Genomic DNA, 18428 nt, shown 5'->3' with positions numbered 1-18428 from the left:
CGGTCCTCCAGACCAACAGGTAAGTACACAGGGAGCATGTTTTATGGGCTATGCCTGTGTGGAGAGGGCTGGTTGTAAGAAGGAAGGGGGCAGAGTTCTGAGTGCATGAAAGACGGTGGGTGCATGTGCCACATGGCAAGGGTAGGGATGGGGCCACTCACTTTGACGGCGCAGTTGGTAATGACTTCTCTTCTTCCCCTGTACATTTCATGTACGTCAGCGCCCACCAGAAGAAGGATATTTGGCGTGCCATCACCAATGACGTCCGGACCCTGGGGGTCCACCACAGACGGAGCACCCACTGCCGGAAGAGATGGGAGGACATTCGCCACTGGAGCAAGAAGACGGCGGAGGCTCTGCTGGGGATGGCCTCCCAACGTGGGAGGGGTGCCCGTCGAACCATGACCCCCCTGATGTTCCAGATCCTGGCGGTGGCCTACCCGGAGTTGGATGGGTGCTTGAGGGCATCACAGCAGACACAAGGTGGTGAGTACACTCTCATTCAGCTGACTTTGCGCGCAGTGGAGGAGTCTGGGTGGGGTAGGAGGGCTGTGGGTTTCCCTAGGCCAGGGCGAGTTCCGTAGGCTAGGCCCCTTCGTAAGGCATGGCCCTGTTGCCCCCCACCTCACCTCTGTAGAGTGCCAATTACAGCTATTCATGCACCTGTGTCATCTATGTGTGCAGATGTCGACCATAGCCTTGTAGGCCATTTCCCAGGAATTGCACTGAAGAGCCCAACAGCGCGACGTAGTGTAGGGGGCTGCTGTGTCTGTCTTGTCTGCCAACTGTAGCAGTAAGCCATGCACTCAACCTGTCTTTCTTCTGTTTCCCCCCCCTTTTTATGCGGTCTACCTGTTCTTGTGTGCATTAGCATCATCAGGCGGAGGAGCAGTGGCACCGGAGCACGAGGGAGCTGCATCCCACATGGCCATGGAGGGCCACACTACTGACTCTGAATACACCAGTGGGACGGAGGGCGAGGGGAGCACCACGGCGGTGACAGGAGCTGAAACCAGCGACACGGACTCGTCCTCCGATGGGAGCTCCCTTATGGTGGCAGCAACATCTGTGCCCCCCACTTCTACAGGTACAGCCGCCACCCCCCCTGCCAGCACCGCCCTCCCAGCAGCCCCTTAGCCTTCGCCCCATGCCCGCTCACCCAGGAGGATGGGCATCACCTTCGCCCCAGGCACCTCAGCCCCTGCCCCTGTCACCTCTGCTGCCCTCAGTGAGGAGGCCATTGACCTCCTCAGGTCACCTCACTGTTGGGCAGTCTACCATTTTGAATGCCATCCAGGGTGAAAGGGAGTTGCAACAAATCAATGCATTCCTGGAGGGCATTCATTCTGGTCAGGCGGCCCTTCATCGAACCTTTCAAACTCTGGCCTCAGCACTGATGGCAGCCATTGTCCCTGTGTCTAGCCTCCCCCCTCCAACTTCCTCCACCCAGACCCAATCCCCTGTACCTCTGCCTATCCCAAGCACACAATCAGACCAGCCTGCACACACCTCACCACACAAGGGAAGCTCAGGCAAACATAAGCACCACACATCCCCCAGGCACTTACGCAAGCATCACACACATGCAGACACACCAACATCCACTGCCTCCACTGTGTCCCCCTCCTCCTCGTCCCCCTCCTCCCTCCTAGTCTCGTCTCCACTCACACCTGCATGCACTACCACTACAGCCACTACGTTCCGCACCAGCAAACCCACCACCACACCCCGCTCACGTGCACTCACCACTCCCACTACCATTCACACGTCCCCTGTGTCCTCTCCCAGTGTGTCTGTGACGCCCCCTTCGAAGATACACAAACGCAGGCACGCACCCACCCAACATACAGTACATCCACCTCACAACAACCTCCAGCGCATGCACCTGCACCCAAAGCCACAAAACATACACCTCCTACAACCACCACCTCTTCCTCCACTCCCAAACCCCCTCCAGCTACCCCTCCCAGTGTCTCCAAACAACTTTTCCTGTCCACCCTTAACCTATTTCCCACCACCCCCGTCCAACTCATAGGTCCTGTACTAGCACCTCAGCCACAAAATCTCCGGGACCAGTGGTGCCTGTTGTCACAGGTATGTGGAGTGCACCGGCCACCAGGCCAGCCAGTGTGTCACAGAGCCAAAGCACAGCCAGTCCCCCCCCTGTGAAGCACCAGAAGTTGGCCAGTGCCCGGCGGGAGAGGGGGAAGACTCCAGCCACCTAAGCTGCTCACAGGGGTCCCGGGGGAGTGTGGACTCAGCTGTGACTCCTCCCAAGGTGGGGAAGGGGCAGAAGAAACCCGCAAAGTCTGGGAGGAGCAGCACGGCGGAGAAGACCGCCATCATCCCCGCTGGCCCGGAGGCCACCGCCAGCCCCATCGTCGCTGCCCAGGAGGCCACCGCCAGCCCCATCGTCGCTGCCCAGGAGGGCCCCGCCAGCCCCATCGTCGCTGCCCAGGAGACCACCGCCAGTCCCATTGTCGCTGCCCAGAAGGGCACCGCCAGCCCCATCGTCGCTGTCCAAGAGGACCCCGCCAGCCACAGCCCAGCTGCCCAGGAGGGCCCCGCCAGCCACAGCCCAGCTGCCCAGGAGGGCCCCGCCAGCCACAGCCCAGCTGCCCAGGAGGGCCCCCCCAGCCACAGCCCATCTGACCAATGAAGGACCGCCAGCCACAGCCCAGCTGGGCAATGAAGGACCGGCAAGTCAAGCACCGCTGAACAGGGCAAAGACCGCTGAACAGGGCAAGGACCGCCAACTCAAGCACCGCTAAACAGGGCAAAGACCGCCAAGTCAAGCCCTGCTGAACAGGGCAAGCACCGCTGAACAGGGCAAGGACCGCTGAACAGGGCAAGGACCGCCAAGACAAGCACCGCTGAACCGGGCAAGGACCGCCAAGTCAAGCACCGCTGAACAGGGCAAGGACCGCCAACTCAAGCACCGCTGAACAGGGCAAGGACCGCCAAGTCAAGCACAGCTGAACAGGGCAAGCACTGCTGAACAGGGCAAGGACCGCCAACTCAAGCACCGCTGAACAGGGCAAGGACCGCCAACTCAAGCACCGCTGAACAGGGCAAAGACTGCCAAGTCAAGCACCGCTGAACAGGGCAAGCACCGCTGAACAGGGCAAGGACCGCCAAGTCAAGCACCGCTGAACAGGGCAAAGACCGGCAAGTCAAGCACCGCTGAACAGGGCAAGCACCGCCGAACAGGGCAAGGACCGCCAACTCAAGCACCGCTAGCCAATGAGCGGCAGGGGCAGTGACACAACTGGGACCGTCACGGGGTGAGTGATGTACTCTGGGCACCAAGCCCCCTCCAGAACCAGTGGAGACATGCATCCACCACCTCTGTCCTGCACAGGATGAAACACTCTGGGCACCAGTCCCCCTCCAGAACCAGTGGAGACATGCATCCACTACCTCTGTCCTTGGCAGGATGAAGCACTCTGGGCACCAAGCCCCCTCCAGAACCAGTGGAGACATGCATCCACTTGAGAGACTGCAGCTTTGCACTCCCCAGGATGGAACAGTGGGCAACCCACCCACTGTAGAGACTTGAGAGACTGTGGCTTTGTTTTTCCCAAAAGGTACAGTGGGCAACCCACCCACTGTAGAGACTTGTGAGACTGTGGTTTTGCACTCCCCAGGATGGTACAGTGGGCAAACCACCCACTGTAGAGACTTGTGAGACTGTGGCATTGCACTCCCCAGAATGGTACAGTGGGCAATCCACCCACTGTAGGGACTTGAGAGACTGTGGCTTTGCACTCCCCAGTATACATCAATGGGCATGGAGCCCCCTCGTGGATCTGGCGTCGTGCACTCATCCGGCTGAGGTGCCCCCCCTTCCCTTTCCCCTGAGGTGCCTGTTGTATTTCTATCTGATGCCCCAGCAGTGTTCTCTCCGTCATGTTCGGGTATCTTGTGTGGGCCTCACCCATGCATTTTGGGCCCAGTGGTCCACGAACTATGAATGGTGCAATACCTGGACTACTAATCGTGGTGTATATTTTGTTAATAGTGTATATATATATATATATATATATATATATATATATATATATATATATATATATATATATATATATATATATTTTTGCTTACTGAATTTTTATACATGACAATGGTTACACTCATTTCCTTTTGTCTTTGCTTTCTTCCGGGGGGGCTGGGGGGTGTTACTGTAATGTATAGATATGCATTGGTGTGTGTGTTGTAGTGGGTGAGGGTGGGGGTGGGGGTTGGGGTGTTGCGTGTGAGTGTCCCTGTTTTTTGCCTCCCCTATGTCGTAGGTGCAGTACTCACCGTGGTCTTCGCCGCCGGCGTTGGTGCTCCTGGTACAGGAGCAGGAAGACTAGCGCAGGAAGAATATGGAGTTCTGGCTCCATGGTGTCCTCCTTCCTCGTGGAGTGTGTAGAGGTGAGCATTTTTCCTTCAAAATGCCTGTTTCCGCTGTGTTTTTATCCGCGCTGAATCCGCCCCGGAAAAGGTGGCGGATTGGCCTGTCATAATAGTGTGGGCGGTACATTGTCCTCCGCCTGTCTGTTGGTGGTGACCGCCGAGCTGTTTGTTTGTACCGCCGTGGCGGTCGGAGTGTTAAAGTGGCTGTCTTTGTTGGCGGTTTCCGCCACGGTCGTAATTCCAAATTTTTGACCGCCGGCCTGTTGGCGGTCTTACCGCGGCTTTAACATCGTCCGCCAGGGTTGTAATGACCACCAAACAGCCCATACTTTTGCACCTTCTCCTTCTCCTAGTGCACAGTCATGATCCAGTCAGGGCTTATGTGAGATAGTATTTGCAGGTGGGGACTATTGGCACTCAAAAATGTTCACCAGTACTCATTTTTCCTCAACAGATTTTTATCCAGGGAAAGAGAAAATAAGAAAAACTGTGACAAAGGGAGAAAGACAGAGAGCAAGAGCGTCTGGTGGTGGATTAGTGAGGAATGAGGTAGAATTAAAAATGCACACCTGGGGCCATATTACACAATCTGCCCTGGAGGTGCTACAGGCGTTTGTGCTAGCTTTGTGCACCCCCAGGCACTTTGGTATTACAGAAGGAACCTCAGATGCTTGTGCAGCTCCTTCTGTAATACAGATAGTGCTGGTACACATATAGCACCATTGCTATCATTAGAGGGCATACCCTCATTTCCATGGGGGCGTGGGCGTGTGCCCCATGCAAATGAGGGAATCTCTTTGTCTCTGTGCCCGCACTGTATTGCTAATGTGGGTGCAGAGGCAAGTATGCCTTTAGAAGGCGCACTGAAAGTGTACCAAAGAAAGGTGGTGAACTTTCAGTGTGCCTATGTTTTACACGTCCTTGTGGTGAAAAACTCTTAAATTGTTTTTTTCACTACTGCAACCCGCACTTCTCTGATAGGATAACGTTGGGTATTACATTTAATAAATATAACTTTTGATTGGGAGTAGGTAGGACAATTTAGTTTGGTCTCTAAAGAAATTAAATTTAAAAACCTCTTTAATGATAAAGGTAAATTTAGGACACACTTTTAGAAAGTTGACAGTTTATTGTCCTAACCATTTTGTGCCTGCAGTCTGTGTCCTGGATCACATGACTAGGTGTAGTTGGCATTTGTGTATTCCTCTCAGACAGCCACACAATAGAGGGACTGGGTGTTGGCAGGATGGGCCATCGAAGGCTGGATGGGGGGTGCACTGTCATCTACCACACTTCCATTTCAAAGGCATTGCCCCAGCTCCCTCTCCAAGAACTTCACACTATCCTGTTATGTCCCCAGACAGAATGATACCAGGGCAAGGACGCAGAAAATTCCATACACATATGTAGTGGGGGAACTCCAGTAGCTTCTGCCACTTCAAAGGGTGCACCCGGTATAAATAAAAAAGGACCCTCAGATCCACTCTTCAGAACACTCCTATGTTTATGGATACTACAGAAGAAGGAACGCCCTGTTACCACCGGACTACAAAGCTGCTGTAGGCCTGCCCTGCTGTCTGAGAAGGAAGACTGGGCCTACTCACTTCACCCCAGGCTGAGTGATTACAAGGGCCAACTGACTGGCCTCCTGTTCTGAGCTAAAGAGACACAACACGCTCCAGAGGCTACCCTGCAACTGACCAGGTGACTTGTTTATTGGACCTGGTTTGACCTGCAAATGGCTTTTCGTGAGCCCCGCTTGACTCTGCTTGAGGGAGTTCCTGATCCACAAGTGGTGCCTTCTCAAGTCATGGGCCTTTGGCTGGCTTCAGAGAGAGGTCCTCCTAGTCTAACTGATAGTTCCTACAAATCGGGCAAAAAGCAATGTGAAACCCTATAAAGTTTCATCGCAAATGAGACAAAGTGATTCAAAGCCCAGCAAAGCCTTGCCACACAGCTGCCAGCCTCATTGGAAGGGAAAGCAAGCTATGGAAAGCCCCACAAAGCTTTGCAGTGCAACTCATTGAAACTGATGCAGGCCAGTGCAAAGCCTTGCCACACAGCTTAATCCGAACCGATGCCAGATGATCCAAAACTTCACAAAGCATCTCCATGCAGACCGCGCATCAAGGAAAAAAGGTACAATCTTCAATAGGCCAAACGTGGCCTTGTGCATGGCCTGTGCTCCATTGTGGCCAGGCTGAACTAGTGGCTTTGTCCCGGTCCAGCTTGAGCAGATTCCCTAAGTTGGCGCTTTGTGCTTTTGGTGCCACTTTTTTATTTAAATCTTTAGAACTGCACATCTCCAGTTCTACTAATGAGATTTTTTTTGTTTTTGTGTCTTTTTTTTTGTAAATTTTACTCTATTTTTCTAAATTAGTGTGAGATTTTTCCTGTATTGTTTTTTTCACTTTATCACTGTTTGAGTGCTGCATAAATAATTTTACACATTTCCTTTTAGTTAAGCCTATTTGCTTTTTGTCAAGCTACAAAAGGGTTAAGTGCAAGTTGATTTGGTGACTTTTGGGGTTCATCCTGACAGGGATTTCGGCTGTTGCTTGAGAAGGGCTCACACACCATCCCAACCAACAACCAAATTTCTCACATTTGGCCACTCAGCAGAAGAAGTAGGATTCAGACGGCTTGGAGAAAAGAAATACAGAGAAAAAGTAAAATGTGTGCATTGTGCTGAGCTATTTTATATGACAGTATTACAAATAATTCCAAAGTAATGAGTTTTATGTAGTATTAGACCACTTCTAGTCCATGTATTCTCTCCTGTTTTCAGTCAGTCAATCAATCTGGATTTGTAAAGCAGGGCCTGTCACCTGTGATGTTATCCGGCACTGAGAGTGAGACTGCCTAGCTTAGTCGAACATCCAGGTCTTGAGTCCTTTCCTGAATTCCAGTAAGGAGCAGGAGGTTTGCAGGTGAGGTGGAAGATTGTTCCAAGATCTTTCCGTTAGTTAGGAGAAAGAACGTCCTCCGCTGTTGCTCCAGCAGATGCAGGGGATATGTGCTAGGGAGAGGAACGCAGATTGCAGGGATCTGGGGGGATTGGTGGAATTGTAGGCAGTAGTTGAGGTATGCGGTCCCTGACTGTGAAGAGCTTTGTAAGTGTGGATCATCACCTTGAACTGGCATCGCTTGTGGATGGGAGCCAATGAAGCTTCCTGAGGTAGGGGGTGATGTGTGTCCATTTAGGGAGATCAAACATGAGTCTGGCCGCTGAGTTCTGTATGGTCTGCAGTCTTGTTAGGAGGTGTGTGGAGATTCCTACCTAGAGTGCGTTTCTGTAATCTAGTAGGCTTGTGACAGAGGACTGGGTGACATTATGTCTGGTGTTGACAGGGATCCATTTAAAAAACCTATAGAGCATGCAAAGCATAAGGAAGCAGGCAGAGGAGACTGTGTTGATCTGGTTTTCGTGGTGAACTTGTTGTCCAGTATGATGTCAAGGTTGCGAGCATGGTCACTTGGAGAGGCTGCAGGTCCAAGTTCTGTAAGCGACCAGGAGTCATTTCAAGGGGATGTGTTGTTTCCAAAGATCAACACTTCCATCTTGCCTGTTTTGACTTTTAGACAGCTGTTATTCATCCATTTGGTAATGTCTATCACATACCTGTAGAAGTTGGCCTACATGGTGGTGGGGTCTTCTGAAAGCGAAAGGATCAGCTGGGTGTCAACAGAGTAGGATATGATGTTCATTTCGTGGGATCTGATGAGTTGGCCAAGAGGATCACGTAGATGTGGAACAGAGTGGGGCTGAGGGTCGAGCTTTGGGGAATGCTGCATATGATGTCCTTGGGTCCTGATTTGAAAGGGGGTAGGCGGATTCTCTGGGTTCTTCCACTTGAGGGACCTTGAATTCTGATGTGATGCAGTCTTATGATGAGGGTGTGTTGGGATATGGTGTTGAATGCCGTTGAGAAGTTGAGGAGGATCAGGTGTGTGTCCTGCACTGTGTTTGGGGTTGGTGACCAGTTGGGTGAGGCTGATGTTCTTCAAGCTTTCAAGGAGGTTGGTAGTGTTGGTGTCATTGGGGTCATCAAGGTGAAAACTAATGTCTTAGAGGAAGATATAGAATCTGGAGTAGATGCAGAGCAGGACGATATTTTCAGGAATGGCGTTGCAGAAGCTGGGACGTGGGCCTGGGGGTATGTCGGTGAGAATGCCTTTAATAGTGGCCATGCCGTCAGTTTTACTTCTTAAAACACGTGAATAGTGCATACTGCTTAATGGCTACGTTTCTGACTTTAGATCCAGAAGACCTGGGTTAAAATCTTGGCTTCCCTACTTGGCCAGATTGTGTGTTCCGGGGCAAATCGCGAATTCTTTTGGCCTCAATTTCCTTACTTGTCAACAACTGGACACACCCAGAGGCAATTTGTTTTACTGTGCCTGCTGTATAATAAAATCAATTTGCTGGATGTCCTTATTTTATATGCGGGGTGTATATTTATATTTGGCTGTTAACCACTTCAGGATTAGTGTAGAACAAACATTCATACAGTTCAACACATCAAAATGGTGGCAAGTGTCCTCTGGCATATAAACTTATGTCCAATTTAAACTTTCCTTTAAAATGAATAAGATCGATTTAATATATTGAGGTGGGGAAACAGATAACCGGTCATTCCTTGACTTAAACAATTGGTAAATTGAAGGTCACGTTAGAACTTAAGGAGTCTTCGGGCTTTTCCTCCCTAAACATTTCGGGACATGGACATCGACACCCATTTTACTAGTGTAAAAGGCCATTTATTAGGGCAGGCTTGCTCATCGTAACATAACATTAACATAACTGTAACTTTAAATGAACACTTTTCATCTTTACCTTTAGAACTCCCCTGTCTTCCATTCTCACGTCATTCCCCACTTTTTCCTCCGTTCACCCAGCATCTACTTCCATTCTCCCACACATCCCCCTTTTGCTTTAGTCTCCTGTCTGAATCAGGCATCTCCCGCTCTGTCATCCTTCACCTGCTTCTTTTTCCCCGTTGTAAGGGTGGCCAGGCCCGCATCTGACCTTCCACCCTCCCCCATCTACTGTCACTGAGCATAAACCCTTTGGGCGTTTTGCTGCCTCACCAGTAAACTCACTGCAACACCACAATAACTTTAAACAGGCTCACTAAGCCACACCCTCTCCCCCCACAAATTAGTCAGCAGGAATTTCCGACAGATGCACCCCATCATCCCTGAAGAGCACCTGATTGTACTCCTTAACCCCTTCGTGCTCCAGCACCTTGATGTTATGTGTCTTACAGATAACCCACATAGCCCAGTAAAGGTTCCTCCTGGCCTGTTCAATAGCTCGTGTTTCAGAGCTCCTCTCCATTTTCTCCTGCGCACAAACTCCGTCCATACCAAACAAGTCCTATGCATATTTTGCCTCAGCAATGCCAAATCCTGCTGCATGTGTTGCAGTAGGGAGAGCCAGATAAGCGAACTAGATCATTTTCCCCCAGGTGCAATACCAATACATCAGGACAACCCAATGTCGGCAAGATTGAAGTTATAAAAGGAAGCAAATTTTCCCACCTTATGCCACTCTTCTCCCCCCACAACACCTCGTGCCTGGTACTTGGAAGTCCCAGAGATCATCCATAGACTTGCTTTTCCGCATATTTTGCCACCCAGTGAATAAACGAGTGTCCAACCAGCCATGTAACCACTTTATCTTTCTCCGGGCCGCGCACACAACCTGGAATGATAAACAGATGTCAGTGTGGGACAATAACCATCCTCCCCAAAAATCCAACCTGAAAAGAAACCCCACCCCCCATGAAACAAACTGTCCCATCTACAAAAAAAGAATCCACATCAGGCCCTCACATATCTGTCACAACATTTTGACTACCATCTCCCAATGCGCCTGATTTGGTCCCAGTCCTAACCTAAGCGAGCCGCCTCAGTGGCTGCACCAATCCCAAAAGAGTGAGTACCAAAGTTACCCGCCTGCCTCCTAAGACGCCTCAAAGCCATCCTCAAAACAGCCAACAACTGGAAATCCGTAAGTTTCTTACCATTCTTGTGACAGAAAGCACCCCGTCCTGCTCTGTGCTCCCTGAAAGAGTCCCATTCCCGCACTAGACATGCTTCCCCCTCCCCCCCTTTGTCCAACCATATCCACTTACCCCATCCCAACTGATCCATTTTGGACCGCCTCAACCAGATACCCAAGTGCGCACCCTGCCTTCGCACATCCCACTCCAACAACTCAAAAACACGCTAAGCCCCACAAAACATCCATATCATACACAAACGAAAAAGTGCCACCTCGTACACATCCACACAACAAACTGGCAATACATGCAATATTTGTACGAGCAGGTCAAATGAAAAAGCCTCACGCACCACCCTACCTGACACCCATCGGGCCCGCCCCCAACCTTTCAGCATTCTTCCCAAAATGTCGTCCTTTGCAGGGTCCCAGCCAAAAAACAACTTTCCATAAAAAGACACATCTGCCAACTTGCCCCCAATCATGGCAGGCAATAAACACTTCTGAATCAGAAATATCACAAAACGCAACAATCGAGCTTCAAGCACTCCCTGCCTCCAGAACTGCCCTTTGATAACCTCAAGGTCCTGAAATTCCAACCATGCTAGGCGATAACTCCTTAGGGTGGATTCCGCTAGTGACATCTCCACTAATCTCATGACCATCACGCCCCCACTCCCAAATGTCTGCCGGGACTGCTGTCTTGTGCTCTTCAATGCCTGGTGCCAATGTGCGGAAATGCTGCCACTGCGAACGAGAGAGGGAATCTGTGATAGAGTTGTTGACCCCAGGAATGTTTACAGCCTTAAATATGATATTCGAAGTCAAACAACGAAGCATGAACCTCTTCAAAAGGCGCAGCACCCTGAGATCCCTGGCTCTCTGTCTGTTAACCAGATGGACCACTGTCAAATTATCCACATGAAACATTATTGTCCTGTTGGCCAGTTCGGCACCCCACACGGCCAAAGCCACCAACAGTGGGAAGAATTCCAGGAATGCAATGCTCCTGGCCTGATCCAACCATTGTGCAGGCCAGGGTCCAGCACACCACCGTCCATCCCAAAAAAGGCCAAAACCAGAGGGCACCGCACGTCTGAAAAATCTTCACTTGCCATACAGTGTCCTAGAAACCCCATTAAACTGTGTCAGGAAAATCTCCACACCCTAATGTCCTCCCTAAAAACCTACCTTCAGCCGAATCCTGTGATGAGGGAGGAATGCACCGGACATAGCCAGCCCCATGCGCCTACAAAAAGTCCTACCTCTCCACACCACCCTGCATGTAAAGTTGAGGAAACCCAGGAGTTGTTGTGCCACGCGCAATTCTATCTTCTGTCTCAACCAGATCTGCTGTAAAAAGTGTAGAATTTCTTCAACCTTTGCTGCAGGGAATGGCACCATGAAGGCCACTGTGTCCAATTCAATGCCCAAAAAAGTAAGCACGCAGCTAGGGCCCTCTGTCTTTTCTGGCCCCAAACTTCTGCGCCAAACTCTCAAAGCACTGCAAAGCCTTCCCACACAAACCAGAGCGTGGTGCACCCACAAAAAGGAAATCATCCAAGTAGTGCAACATCGTCTGGTGTCCACTCACCTGCACAAAAAACCACTGCAAGAAGGTACTGAAGGTCTCAAACAATGTACAAGAAATTGCACACCCCATGGGCAGCACTTTGTCTACGTAGAACGCCCCTCTCAACTGCATCCTCAGCAAAGAGAAATCCTCAGGGTGAATAGGGAGCAGCCAAAAAGCTGCCTTGCTGTCGCACTTAGCCAACTCAGCACCCCTGCCACACCCCGTATAAGCCAAATGGCATCATCTACTGAGGCATACACTACCCGTGTATCCTCCGGTGCAATAAAATCATTGACCAATGCCCCTTCTGGCCATGACAAATGGTGTGTCAGTCGTAACGCCTCCTTTGTCTTCTTGGGGACCACACCCAAAGGTGAAATCATCAGGTCATCCAAAGGCCACCCGTAAAAGGGGCCCACAAGTCTTCCCTCAGCCACTTCCTTATTCAATTTTGTCGCTACCACTTCAGGCATGGCTTTTGACGACTGCAAATTGTCTGCCCATCTCTTCGCCTGCGGCCCCTGGTACCCTACTCAAAATCCTTGCCTGAAACCCCATTCCAATTTGCGCACCATGTCCGTATCTGGGCACACGCGAAACCAGGGCAGTAACCAACCCAACATAATTGGAGTAGGTGCCTTTCGGCCCAGGAACGCTCTGCCCTCTTCTGCCCCTGGTAGATCTTCACTGTTCATCCGGACTGGCAAGGGAAAAACATTGCGTGACTGGGTACCGCTCCCCACATTTGGAACATTCATGTTTAAATGTGCAGGGGTGCCTAGAGCAAAACCCCATGTTGTAGTTCCAACTTGCTTCTGAGTTAGACACTGGGGCCCTTTGTGCCTGACCCGCCCCTCCCATCCCAGACACTGACTATAACCTATAAGGTTTCTCCATATTGTTTATATGTACAAATGACCTTTTATCATCCGCCCTTTTTGCATGGCTGCTTGTGATTGAACTTCCTTGAAAGCATCCATCGACACGCCTAGACCAAGCTTCACTAATTCGTCGGTCTAGAGTGAACTACTGAGCATATAAGTAGTCACTGACATCTCCTTGATGATTATATCTCCCACCACACAATGATAAATAGGGTACAATTGTGTATATCATTTTCCCATTAGGAAGATGCCTCTGACCAGAAGATCGTAATCCTTCACTGGACTCCCTAGGTGAGTGCTTATACGAGGCATCACCTACTATATAATTTATTGAGACTGAGTAAATAGGCTTTTACTAATATGGATATTCACACTATCCCTAGGTGCTACCGACCAGATTTAATTCCCAGTCCTGATGATGACCCATTACTGATTTATGTTTACATTTGGGGTCGAAACATCGACATGATTTTGAATGTGGATTAAAACTGTAAATACATTTTATGTAACTTCAGGGCTTCCTGGATTGATGGAGCCGTTGGAAGTCCATACTATTCTTAAACCACCTTCTTTATACATTGTATATATCACCTTCACTTTCCTTCACAATATTCACTTTCACTGTGTTTTGCCAATTAGGAGCACCTACCAACACAAATACAAACTTTTCTTGTGCTAAAAATGTAATGAAGAAACAAAAGCACTATTTATGCTACATAGATTGAATATTTGTAATTGCTTAATCAATAGACCACCGTGGAAGTCTAGGAGTACTTCCCCCTTGCTTTGACCATATATTTACTTTTATTCATTACCCTGGTCAACAGGGTTAGATGGTACAGCCACTTTGTTTGAAACTATTGCAATGGTGAGGCAGTGATACAGGATATGGGCAGAATCTACTGTTGAAAGCACTATGTACAGACTCTCTGACCTAGATATTCTAACATGCATGATTATTTTTGTAAATAACGAGATGCTGTTTCCATTTCCGTGAAGCTGCAAACTTTACGACAGCACAAACATCAATATTAGAATAGGTTTAACTTACCGTAAACCTGGAATGTTGCATTTTCATATATTGCTTACAACAGGCACGTTCCTTCTCTCATTGAAATACATTATCAAAGCTATGAAGTAAAATATAATTTTGGATTTGATGCACAGCACACTTTAATTCAAAACTGTCAAAATACCCACTTTTGTGAAGTCAGTAGACATGCTAGAATTAATTGATCTCTCAAATCCAGAATGCATGCTTCCTGAGTGATTCTCTGACCCCTCAGTGCCTTGGGAGAAGTTTTGATTCTCTGTGCAGCACTAATAACAATAGTAATAATAATAACATAACACATATAGGGTGATCACCACCTTTCTATAAGATCTCTTGGCGACAGTCTTTGGGAGAGGTTTGAAAGAGGTAGTTATTGGGCTGCTCTCAAGCTGTAACAACTGGATATGTTTCTGAGCTGTTGTACAGTGAAGTTCCAGAAAGAGGGGCCTGCAAAGCATAACCTGCTTCCACCCTGTGCTCTGGATATAAGCCTCAACATGAGCATGTGTGTAGCTTTTTCAGTAAGACTGGGTGGGATTTGTTGGGACGAGCTTCAGATTTTCCAACAATCACTCTGGGATGTGTTGAATAAAATTATACAACAAGAAGGGTGCATGAGAGGAGTTTAAGGGGCAGTGAAAAAGGAGAAGAATGTGGATTAGTGGGGGGACTAAGTGAGATAAAACACAATATTTTGTACAACAACCAATATTTTTGAGGAATTTCAAAACAGAGGGAGCATGTGCATGCGTTTTTTCAGTGTGTATGTAAAAAATCCTGACTGAAACTACCTGTAGCCAACTACTTATCAGAAAATACAGCTGTTAGGGGAGTGTAATACCCCAAACAACCCCCTGAAGCTATGCTTCTGAACATAAGTACCACGAACAGGCTCGCGACACACTATGAAGGATGATAAAGAACATAGGAAGAAATTCTTAGACCGAGGGAGTCGCTACCCAGACAGTAGTAACATCTTGTTATCTGGAATGTCATTTTAGAACAAATGTACTACTTGCCGGGGGCCAATGTAGCAATGTCATTGCCTAGGGTATATAGGGTCATACTTACAAGCCCCTAGCGCCGCCCTAACATCATTTAATTATGCTAAGGTGGCGTTAAGGAGGCCTTTTTCCCACACTGTATTTATAAACTGGTGCAATGCTTGCATTCTGCTACTTTGTAATCCATTGCGCCACATTATGCCTGGTACAGGCATAATGTATGCAAGGGGGGTGGACTGATGCAGGGAGGCCCGAAAAAATGAGCAGTAAAATGTACAACACTTCACTGCGCCATTTTTTCCATCATTTCTGAGCAGAGCTCAGAACATGCGTTAAAATGACACACCCGTTAAAATGAATTGGCCTTCCTGTGCTTTGCAGCTCTAGAGTCAAAATGTTTGACGCTAGTGCAGCAATGTGCCACAATAGCATCAAAACTTTTGATGCTATTATCCTAACACCCGCCATGGTGCAGCTCGTTTATGCTTCTGTCACTCACTTTTTACTGCTCAGCGCTTCGATGCTAAGGCCAGAAGGCACTATACAAATACTAATACAAATAATACAATAAAGTTGAATTTAACATTATAATTTTAGAAATGTCACTTTTTACAAAGGGCTGATTACTCCCTACTGATAGTCTGGAGCCAGGCCTGGGAAGAAAGGACCTATGTGCACTTCAGAGACCCTTCTATAAAGTCTCCCCGACATCAAAGGCACTACTGCATATAAGTACTGGACCTATGACTTCAGAACATCAGTACATGTCTGGACCTGTGAAGACTCTGTGAAGAAGGACTGGTGTGCTACTAAAAGGCTGCTAACCTGCTAGAACGTTGCCTTGTTGGACTCTTGCCTTGCCCTGCAGCCTGCTGTTCCCCAGCCTGGGTGAGAAGGACTGGCATCATGTGAATACTTGTATTCAGTTTACGAGCATTTATTAAGGGTGATGAAACTTAAATGTCTTTAGGAATCATGTTCCATGTAGAAAACAGCCGACATGTGTTTCGCCCCCTCGTGGTTAATTCACCCGGTGGGCTTCTCAAGGCAAAGATGTGTTCATGATAGAGCTTCCATTCTTAGATAAATGCAAATAATCAATTTGGTTAGATAGAAAGGGTCTCAGGATAAATCCTGTAGAGCTTGTTACTCGGCGTTCTAGTCGGGCACCATCTTTGAGCCTCAAAGCCACATTTAAGCTTCATCGCCCTTAATAAATGCTCTTAAACTGAATACAAGGATCCAAAGCATCACTATTGACTTCAAATTGAGGCACTTTATTAATATTTGATATTCTATATGTGTGGACTATCTACCTTTTCTTTGGAGTATTATTGTTGTGTGGTGTTTTCACTGTTTTACTGTTTGAAGTGTTGCACAAATACTTTACATATTGCCTCTAAGTTAAGCCTGACTACTCTGCGCCATGCTACCAGAGGGTGAGCACAGGTTAATTTTTTGTGTGTATCTGACTTACCATAACTAGAAATGTGGTTCCTTCTTAGACAGGGTGCATACCTCTGCCAACCAGAAAACCACTTTCTGGCACCCTCTCATAGGTTAGCATTGGGGTTTCTTTGTTACCTTTAATAAAGTGTGTAATTCCTGACTGAGAAGGAGTGGACCTTTCATATTTAGTACCTATGGAATTGTAATGATAATCCTCTTTAATAGTAACACAGGATTTACCATTACAATTTTGAAAATGCCACTTAAAAGTTGAAATATTTATACTCTGAGCCCTGTGTCCCTGCAAACTGTCTCCAATGCACGTTTGGGCTGGGTTGACAGCTGGTTTCAAAACGGCCTCACACAATGGAAGGGTAGGTGTGACTGAGGGGCCATCTGCATGTTGATTGGCCATCTTGGGAAGGATTGGAGGGAGGAGCTGAAAGTTACACCTGAACAGGTAGTGTCCTGCTCCCACACAAAGGACTGCTTAATGACCTTTAGTGAGTCTGAAACCAGGACAGGAAGGGAGGCCTCTGTGCAATTCAAAGGCCCCTCTTTGAATTCACTCCCACTTTATGGGGGCCGCTGGGTAGAAGAACTGGACTTCTGACCCTACCAAATCACTTCTGGACCTGAGAAGAATTGTGGCAGGAAGAAGGGCTGTTCTGCTGCCTTTCAGGCCCTGCTGCTCTTGAAGAACTGCTTTTCTTCTGTGCTGTCCTGATGCCCTCTGCCTGCTGAGGAAGGACTGGCTTGTCTCCTGTTCTTCTGAAGTCACAGGGACACACAAGACTTCCATCACAACCTGCAACAGCACCTGGACTTTGCTTGCTGTAAGTCTTGCCCTTCCAAGTGGTGCCAATCCAGTTTTGGGCCCTCAGATATATCCATTCCTGGGCCCAGGGCCCTTTGATATAAAGTGCTGCAACTACCAAAATCCACCCATCGCTGTCATTGCACCGGTCGGAACTGATGCATCTCCTTCGACGCAGAAGCATTGCCGCTTCAGGAGACATCGCATCGCTGGCTGTCAGCTTGACAATGACGCATTTCTGATTGTGCGGATCAGAACTGATGCCTCGCCTGTTTTGTGTTTATCTCTCTCTTGCCCTGGATCAACTCTGTTGAGGATAAATAAGTTCTGGTCAACATTTTTGGGTGCCAGTAGGCCCAACCTGCAAATACTATCTATGATGAAGCATGACACCCACTTGGGTGTGTAAGGGCACCAATTCTTGATCTAGAGCATTCCCTCTTACGCTTAAGGTTCCAACCAGTCATTCCTCCGTCCTTTCTATAGGAACAGCACCCTTTCTTGTTTACTGTTTATGACTTTGGAGTGTGGGTACTGAACCTTTATCAGCTCCACATCCCCCCTCTTGTGTTTATATTGCTGCAGCATTTACCACATAATTATAGATTTACCATATTAGTCTCATACTTTGCTACCTAATTTCACATGATTTGCAGATTTCGCTAAAATATTTGTTTCTCAAAAGGTTTAAAATTCTACCAGAAATGTGCAGCATATTTCACCTTTTTTCCTACATAATTTAGTCCTTGCTGGATAATTCTAGTGGCTCTGACAATTGTAAAACTTGGGAGAGTTGTTTGGGGATCCCTACATCTCCTGTACAATGATATTTTATTTATTTCTATTATTTACTGATGAAAGTGCTTGACTAACCTTGTCTGATGTATCATTTACAACAACCTTAGACAAAACTCCTATGGTGGGCTCCCCAAACTTACCTTAAAACCTTTTGACCAGGGTTACTGACCTTACATATATGATATATGTCCACCACTGCAGATTATTGGTCCCAAAATATTATTTGTGGAAAGCCTCCCTATCCAGCACAACCTGCAACCTTGTGATTTAAATTATATTAATTATTGATGTAACATGCCTTAAAAGTCATTTCAGGAACAACCCAAAGAATCAGACTGCCACCTTTCACATCAGGCCAAGTGCATGTTTTTCCCTCAGCCCGACCTTGTTCAACGTCTACATGACTCGACTTGCCAGCATCATCAGGTCTCAAGGCAT

The sequence above is a fragment of the Pleurodeles waltl genome, chromosome 1_2 (assembly GCF_031143425.1).
Source record: "Pleurodeles waltl isolate 20211129_DDA chromosome 1_2, aPleWal1.hap1.20221129, whole genome shotgun sequence".
In the NCBI taxonomy this organism is placed as follows: Eukaryota; Metazoa; Chordata; class Amphibia; order Caudata; family Salamandridae; genus Pleurodeles; species Pleurodeles waltl.
The sequence above is the reverse complement of the archived record's forward strand: the minus strand, read 5'-3'. Positions refer to the sequence as shown.